This window comes from Triturus cristatus, chromosome 2_2 (genome assembly GCF_964204655.1).
Source record: "Triturus cristatus chromosome 2_2, aTriCri1.1, whole genome shotgun sequence".
Classification (NCBI taxonomy): domain Eukaryota; kingdom Metazoa; phylum Chordata; class Amphibia; order Caudata; family Salamandridae; genus Triturus; species Triturus cristatus.
The window spans coordinates 495594789-495603248 of record NC_140582.1 but is presented as its reverse complement, the minus strand read 5'-3'; positions in this window follow the sequence as shown (position 1 = coordinate 495603248).

Below are 8460 nucleotides of genomic sequence, written 5' to 3'. Positions count from 1 at the left end.
GGTAGGGTCCGCGGATCCTCCCTGGCCACAGATATTTCTGTAGATTTAACTCTAATTTTCTCAGGAACTACTGAATGGATTCACACCATTTATGCAAAAGGCACGAGTCTGAACTGAGGACTACCTCTTTGCCAAATTTGGTGTCATTCTGTTCAGCGGTTCGGGCTGTAGCTGCGACAACAGATCCTACGGGAAATTGCATGGGGAAAACGCGTTTTAGGACCCCCTTTTTTCTCAGCCCCCGCTTGACGAATCACCACGAAACTTTCAGGGTAGGAGCGGAGCGGAGCTGGCCAAAAGTTTGGAAAATTTCGCGAGGATTCGTCAACCGGCGCCAGACTTATTGGGAATAAAATGTTGCGGATTTCCTATGGAAAATAGGTCCTAACTATAACTATCTACTGGCGACCGCCAGTAGATAATATATATATATATATCTCCACACTAACAGGAACCCAAATTCGAAAAAGGCCACAGGAAGTTTTGAGTTCAGCTCACTTCTTTAATGCTCGGCAGCTTGCAGGCAAACCCACTGCCCAGGAAAACACATCAAAGGTTAAAACCCCAAACGGGTTTCGGGAAATGAAAATCCCTTCATCAGCGGCGTAAGTTCTTTGAAAGAGTGGAAGCGCTGTTCAATACGCACTCTTTTCAACGGCCCCCAGTGGGCGTGGCCATCACTATGGCCTTCTGGTTTGTGTAGTGCCTGATTATAATCCCAAGTGGGTGCGCTGTCCATTCTTTACACAGTAAAACCAAATGAAACCCCAGTGGGTTGACGCGAAATCCTGGCGTGCGCCTGCCTCTGCTTTGTAGATGCCGAGTTGAGCAAAGCTGTACAAAAGGGGGTGGTGATGGACGGAGTATCAGAACCAATCAAACACTCACACCCAATCAACAGATCTGGGTTTGATCCATCACCGTTCTTTAGCCCACTCTGCCACCCCAGTTCAAGACATGGCCATATGCAAATCAGTCTGACCCTGTGCCTCATGGGAACAGTCCAGCCCGAACTGCCAAGCCATGCCTTCCCTGGACCGGAAACAAGCTTCCTAGGACCGGTTTCTGGCATTTCAGCCGTCTTCAGCCAGGCTTGCTTGAATCCAGTGGCAAAGTGAGCAAGGGACTCACGTCTGAGCATACCCTGCCAACTTATGGCGAACAAAGCGGTACAAAAGGGGGTGGTGATGGACGGAGCATCAGAACCAATCAAACACTCACACCCAGTCAACAGATCTGGGTTTGATCCATCACCGTTCTTTAGCCCACTCTGCCACCCCAGTTCAGACATGGCCATATGCAAATCAGTCTGACCCTGTGCCTCATGGGAACAGTCCAGCCCGAACTGCCAAGCCATGCCTTCCCTGGACCGGAAACAAGCTTCCTAGGACCGGTTTCTGGCATTTCAGCCGTCTTCAGCCAGGCTTGCTTTAATCCAGTGGCAAAGTGAGCAAGGGACTCACGTCTGAGCATACCCTGCCAACTTATGGCGAACAAAGCGGTACAAAAGGGGGTGGTGATGGACGGAGCATCAGAACCAATCAAACACTCACACCCAGTCAACAGATCTGGGTTTGATCCATCACCGTTCTTTAGCCCACTCTGCCACCCCAGTTCAGACATGGCCATATGCAAATCAGTCTGACCCTGTGCCTCATGGGAACAGTCCAGCCCGAACTGCCAAGCCATGCCTTCCCTGGACCGGAAACAAGCTTCCTAGGACCGGTTTCTGGCATTTCAGCCGTCTTCAGCCAGGATTGCTTGAATCCAGTGGCAAAGTGAGCAAGGGACTCACGTCTGAGCATACCCTGCCAACTTATGGCGAACAAAGCGGTACAAAAGGGGGTGGTGATGGACGGAGCATCAGAACCAATCAAACACTCACACCCAGTCAACAGATCTGGGTTTGATCCATCACCGTTCTTTAGCCCACTCTGCCACCCCAGTTCAGACATGGCCATATGCAAATCAGTCTGACCCTGTGCCTCATGGGAACAGTCCAGCCCGAACTGCCAAGCCATGCCTTCCCTGGACCGGAAACAAGCTTCCTAGGACCGGTTTCTGGCATTTCAGCCGTCTTCAGCCAGGCTTGCTTGAATCCAGTTGCAAAGTGAGCAAGGGACTGACGTCTGAGCATACCCTGCCAACTTATGGCGAACAAAGCGGTACAAAAGGGGGTGGTGATGGACGGAGCATCAGAACCAATCAAACACTCACACCCAGTCAACAGATCTGGGTTTGATCCATCACCGTTCTTTAGCCCACTCTGCCACCCCAGTTCAGACATGGCCATATGCAAATCAGTCTGACCCTCTGCCTCATGGGAACAGTCCAGCCCGAACTGCCAAGCCATGCCTTCCCTGGACCGGAAACAAGCTTCCTAGGACCGGTTTCTGGCATTTCAGCCGTCTTCAGCCAGGCTTGCTTGAATCCAGTGGCAAAGTGAGCAAGGGACTCACGTCTGAGCATACCCTGCCAACTTATGGCGAACAAAGCGGTACAAAAGGGGGTGGTGATGGACGGAGCATCAGAACCAATCAAACACTCACACCCAGTCAACAGATCTGGGTTTGATCCATCACCGTTCTTTAGCCCACTCTGCCACCCCAGTTCAGACATGGCCATATGCAAATCAGTCTGACCCTGTGCCTCATGGGAACAGTCCAGCCCGAACTGTCAAGCCATGCCTTCCCTGGACCGGAAACAAGCTTCCTAGGACCGGTTTCTGGCATTTCAGCCGTCTTCAGCCAGGCTTGCTTGAATCCAGTGGCAAAGTGAGCAAGGGACTCACGTCTGAGCATACCCTGCCAACTTATGGCGAACAAAGCGGTACAAAAGGGGGTGGTGATGGACGGAGCATCAGAACCAATCAAACACTCACACCCAGTCAACAGATCTGGGTTTGATCCATCACCGTTCTTTAGACCACTCTGCCACCCCAGTTCAGACATGGCCATATGCAAATCAGTCTGACCCTGTGCCTCATGGGAACAGTCCAGCCCGAACTGCCAAGCCATGCCTTCCCTGGACCGGAAACAAGCTTTCTAGGACCGGTTTCTGGCATTTCAGCCGTCTTCAGCCAGGCTTGCTTGAATCCAGTGGCAAAGTGAGCAAGGGACTCACGTCTGAGCATACCCTGCCAACTTATGGCGAACAAAGCGGTACAAAAGGGGGTGGTGATGGACGGAGCATCAGACCCAATCAAACACTCACACCCAGTCAACAGATCTGGGTTTGATCCATCACCGTTCTTTAGCCCACTCTGCCACCCCAGTTCAGACATGGCCATATGCAAATCAGTCTGACCCTGTGCCTCATGGGAACAGTCCAGCCCGAACTGCCAAGCCATGCCTTCCCTGGACCGGAAACAAGCTTCCTAGGACCGGTTTCTGGCATTTCAGCCGTCTTCAGCCAGGCTTGCTTGGATCCAGTGGCAAAGTGAGCAAGGGACTCACATCTGAGCATACCCTGCCAACTTATGGCGAACAAAGCGGTACAAAAGGGGGTGGTGATGGACGGAGCATCAGACCCAATCAAACACTCACACCCAGTCAACAGATCTGGGTTTGATCCATCACTGTTTTTTAGCCCACTCTGCCACCCCAGTTCAGAAATGGCCATATGCAAATCAGTCTGACCCTGTGCCTCATGGGAACAGTCCAGCCCGAACTGCCAAGCCATGCCTTCCCTGGACCGGAAACAAGCTTCCTAGGACCGGTTTCTGGCATTTCAGCCGTCTTCAGCCAGGCTTGCTTGAATCCAGTGGCAAAGTGAGCAAGGGACTCACGTCTGAGCATACCCTGCCAACTTATGGTGAACAAAGCGGTACAAAAGGGGGTGGTGATGGATGGAGCATCAGAACCAATCAAACACTCACACCCAGTCAACAGATCTGGGTTTGATCCATCACCGTTCTTTAGCCCACTCTGCCACCCCAGTTCAGACATGGCCATATGCAAATCAGTCTGACCCTGTGCCTCATGGGAACAGTCCAGCCCGAACTGCCAAGCCATGTCTTTCCTGGACCGGAAACAAGCTTCCTAGGACCGGTTTCTGGCATTTCAGCCATCTTCAGCCAGGCTTGCTTGAATCCAGTGGCAAAGTGAGCAAGGGACTCACGTCTGAGCATACCCTGCCAACTTATGGCGAACAAAGCGGTACAAAAGGGGGTGGTGATGGACGGAGCATCAGAACCAATCAAACACTCACACCCAGTCAACAGATCTGGGTTTGATCCATCTTTGCCACTGGATTCAAGCAAGCCTGGCTGAAGACGGCTGAAATGCCAGAATCTGTTGACTGGGTGTGAGTGTTTGATTGGTTCTGATGCTCCGTCCATCACCACCCCCTTTTGTACCGCTTTGTTCGCCATAAGTTGGCAGGGTATGCTCAGACATGAGTCCCTTGCTCACTTTGCCACTGGATCCAAGCAAGCCTGGCTGAAGACGGCTGAAATGCCAGAAACCGGTCCTAGGAAGCTTGTTTCCGGTCCAGGGAAGGCATGGCTTGGCAGTTCGGGCTGGACTGTTCCCATGAGGCACATGGTCAGACTGATTTGCATATGGCCATGTCTGAACTGGGGTGGCAGAGTGGGCTAAAAAACGGTGATGGATCAAACCCAGATCTGTTGACCGGGTGTGAATGTTCGATTGGCTCTGATGCTCCGTCCATCACCACCCCCTTTTGTACCGCTTTGTTCGCCATAAGTTGGCAGGGTATGCTCAGACGTGAGTCCCTTGCTCACTTTGCCACTGGATCCAAGCAAGCCTGGCTGAAGACGGCTGAAATGCCAGAAACCGGTCCTAGGAAGCTTGTTTTTGGTCCAGGGAAGGCATGGCTTGGCAGTTCGGGCTGGACTGTTCCCATGAGGCACAGGGTCAGACTGATTTGCATATGGCCATGTCTGAACTGGGGTGGCAGAGTGGGCTAAAGAACGGTGATGGATCAAACCCAGATCTGTTGACTGGGTGTGAGTGTTTGATTGGTTCTGATGCTCCATCCATCACCACCCCTTTTGTACCGCTTTGTTTGCCATAAGTTGGCAGGGTATGCTCAGACGTGAGTCCCTTGCTCACTTTGCCACTGGATTCAAGCAAGCCTGGCTGAAGACGGCTGAAATGCCAGAAACCGGTCCTAGGAAGCTTGTTTCCGGTCCAGGGAAGGCATGGCTTGGCAGTTCGGGCTGGACTGTTCCCATGAGGCACAGGGTCAGACTGATTTGCTTATGGCCATGTCTGAACTGGGGTGGCAGAGTGGGCTAAAGAATGGTGATGGATCAAACCCAGATCTGTTGACTGGGTGTGAGTGTTTGATTGGTTCTGATGCTCCATCCATCACCACCCCCTTTTGTACCACTTTGTTCGCGATAAGTTGGCAGGGTATGCTCAGACGTGAGTCCCTTGCTCACTTTGCCACTGGATTCAAACAAGCCTGGATGAAGACGGCTGAAATGCCAGAAACCGGTCCTAGGAAGCTTGTTTCCGGTCCAGGGAAGGCATGGCTTGGCAGTTCGGGCTGGACTGTTCCCATGAGGCACAGGTTCAGACTGATTTGCATATGGCCATGTCTGAACTGGGGTGGCAGAGTGGGCTAAAGAACGGTGATGGATCAAACCCAAATCTGTTGACTGGGTGTGAGTGTTTGATTGCTTCTGATGCTCCATCCATCACTACCCCCTTTTGTACCGCTTTGTTCGCCATAAGTTGGCAGGGTATGCTCAGACGTGAGTCCCTTGCTCACTTTGCCACTGGATTCAAGCAAGCCTGGCTGAAGACGGCTGAAATGCCAGAAACCGGTCCTAGGAAGCTTGTTTCCGGTCCAGGGAAGGCATGGCATGGCTTGGCAGTTCGGGCTGGACTGTTCCCATGAGGCACAGGGTCAGACTGATTTGCATATGGCCATGTCTGAACTGGGGTGGCAGAGTGGGCTAAAGAACGGTGATGGATCAAACCCAGATCTGTTGACTGGGTGTGAGTGTTTGATTGGTTCTGATGCTCCATCCATCACCACCCCCTTTTGTACCGCTTTGTTCGCCATAAGTTGGCAGGGTATGCTCAGACGTGAGTCCCTTGCTCACTTTGCCACTGGATTCAAGCAAGCCTGGCTGAAGACGGCTGAAATGCCAGAAACCGGTCCTAGGAAGCTTGTTTCCGGTCCAGGGAAGGCATGGCTTGGCAGTTCGGGCTGGACTGTTCCCATGAGGCACAGGGTCAGACTGATTTGCATATGGCCATGTCTGAACTGGGGTGGCAGAGTGGGCTAAAGAACGGTGATGGATCAAACCTAGATCTGTTGACTGGGTGTGAGTGTTTGATTGGTTCTGATGCTCCATCCATCACCACCCCCTTTTGTACCGAGTTGAGCAAAGCTGGCAGCTCCCTGCAAAGCGCTGACATAGGGCGTGTTTGCACACGTCACCTCAGGCCCCATCCCCTCCCTTCCCCACTGTGTAAACACGCCCTGTGGCTGTTTTTTAAGTTGGGAGTTTAAGTCCCCTTGAATCCTGTGGGTCCCCAGTGGCAAAATAGCCCACTAGGTACGTCTAGTAAGCGCCATTGCAGAGAGGTGTAAAAAGGGGCATGGCCTGCTCCACCTCTCTGCAACACAGAGCAGTGGCGCTTACTGGAAGCACCTGGTGGGCTAGTTGGCCCCCAGGGTCCCTCCAGATTGAAAGGGAATTATTTCCCCAACTTAAAACGCGCCACAGGGTGTGTTTGCACATGTCCCCTCATGCCCCGTCCCCTTCCTTCACCACTGTGTAAATGCGCCCTGTGGCCGTTCTAAGTTGAGAGATTAAGTCCCCTTGAATCCTAAGGGTCCCTAGGGTCAAGCTAGCCCACTAAGTACCTCCAGTAAGCGCCACAGAGCTGCGTTGCATAGAGGTGTAAAAAGGGGCGTGGCCTCACAACACCTGTCTGCAACACAGCTCTCTGGCGCATACTAGAGATACCTGTTTGGCTAGTTGGCCCTCAGGGACCCTCAGTATTGAAGGGGAATTAATTCCCCAACTTACAACTGGCCAGGGGGCGCGTTTGCAGAGCGCTGCAAGGAGGGGGCGTGGCCTGCGGTGCGATGCCGGTCTTTTATTTATTTTAATTTTTTTAAGAAGAAGGGCTGTGTGGCCCCCCTTCTTTTCCTAATTTATTGGCCCTGGGGACCCCATCCCCCAAGGCCTGCACCCTAATTTTGTTTGTTGAAAAAAATAAATTTGGCCCTCCCAAGCCCTTAATCGGCCCCGGGGACCCCAACCCCCAAGTCATGGCCTTTTTTTTTTATTCTTTAGGAGGGGGGCTGCGTTGCCCCCCTCCTCAGGCCACTTATGGCCCCGGGGACCCCATCCTCCGGGGCCGGCCTTTGTTTTTTATTATTTTTAAAAAAATATATATTTATAGAAACACCTAGGACATGCTGGACGAACCGTATGTACCTATCACCTTGACGATTTGCGTGATATTCATTAAAAGGTGACTATGCATACAATGAATCCACGTGGAATGTATTTACACCGCTAGTGAAGCTCTGATGTGTCTGACGCCCTACCGCGCTAGTGCCTGTGCTATCTCACGCTCTCCAATGAATCTGTCATTGCGCACAATGTATTGCATATTATATTTCACGCCCGGTTCATCTAATATCACAATTTTTGGTGCATAGTTTATACCATATACTATATCTAGTTTTCATTTTCAATCGTGCTCTCAGGACTATGTTCTATATAACACCGCGTCCACCTACCCTTTTCACGGGCATTACATTTTGCGATGGGTGGGTGGAGGGTCAGGGGGTGTTTCTGCCAAGTGACCCCGGAGTCACAGTCACAAACGGCCTCTTCTTCCTGAATAAAAGTGAGATTATGCTGCATACTTGTTCATATTTTAAGTAGTTCGCACAGACACACATTTTAAAAACAATAAAGTAAAGTAATACCCACCTTCTCTGAACAGATAGCTTGCTGCCCCATCCACCTCCTCCCTATCCTCTGTTGTCTGAATCCATGGACTAGCCTCCTCCCTCCTGCCATGCATGGTCTGATGTGCTGCCACTTCCCTCCATTTAGCATGATGTACCAGTCCACTTCTCCTGCCCTCCATTGCCCAATTCTATGGCCCATCATTGACTTCCTGCTTAGCCTCGGTGCTTAGCTTGCTGCCCCTATTCTCCTTCCCCTGCCCTCCGATGTCTTTGTGCATGCCCCTGCTCCATCCTTTTTGCCCACCATGTTCCAAGGACCCGCCACTCCTATCTACTCTGAGTGTTCTGTTGAGCTGCCACTCCCCTCCCACCTGCCTAGCATTGTCAGATGACTGTAACCTGTCCCTGCCATCTCCACCTCCACCCTGCCTGTCCACATGCCATGCCCCTATCCCCTTCCTCCTGTCCTCCATGGTCCATTTTACTGCCACACCCTTCTGCGCTCCCTGGTCTGTTGTGCTGCAACTGCTCCTCCTGCCTGCCCCACCC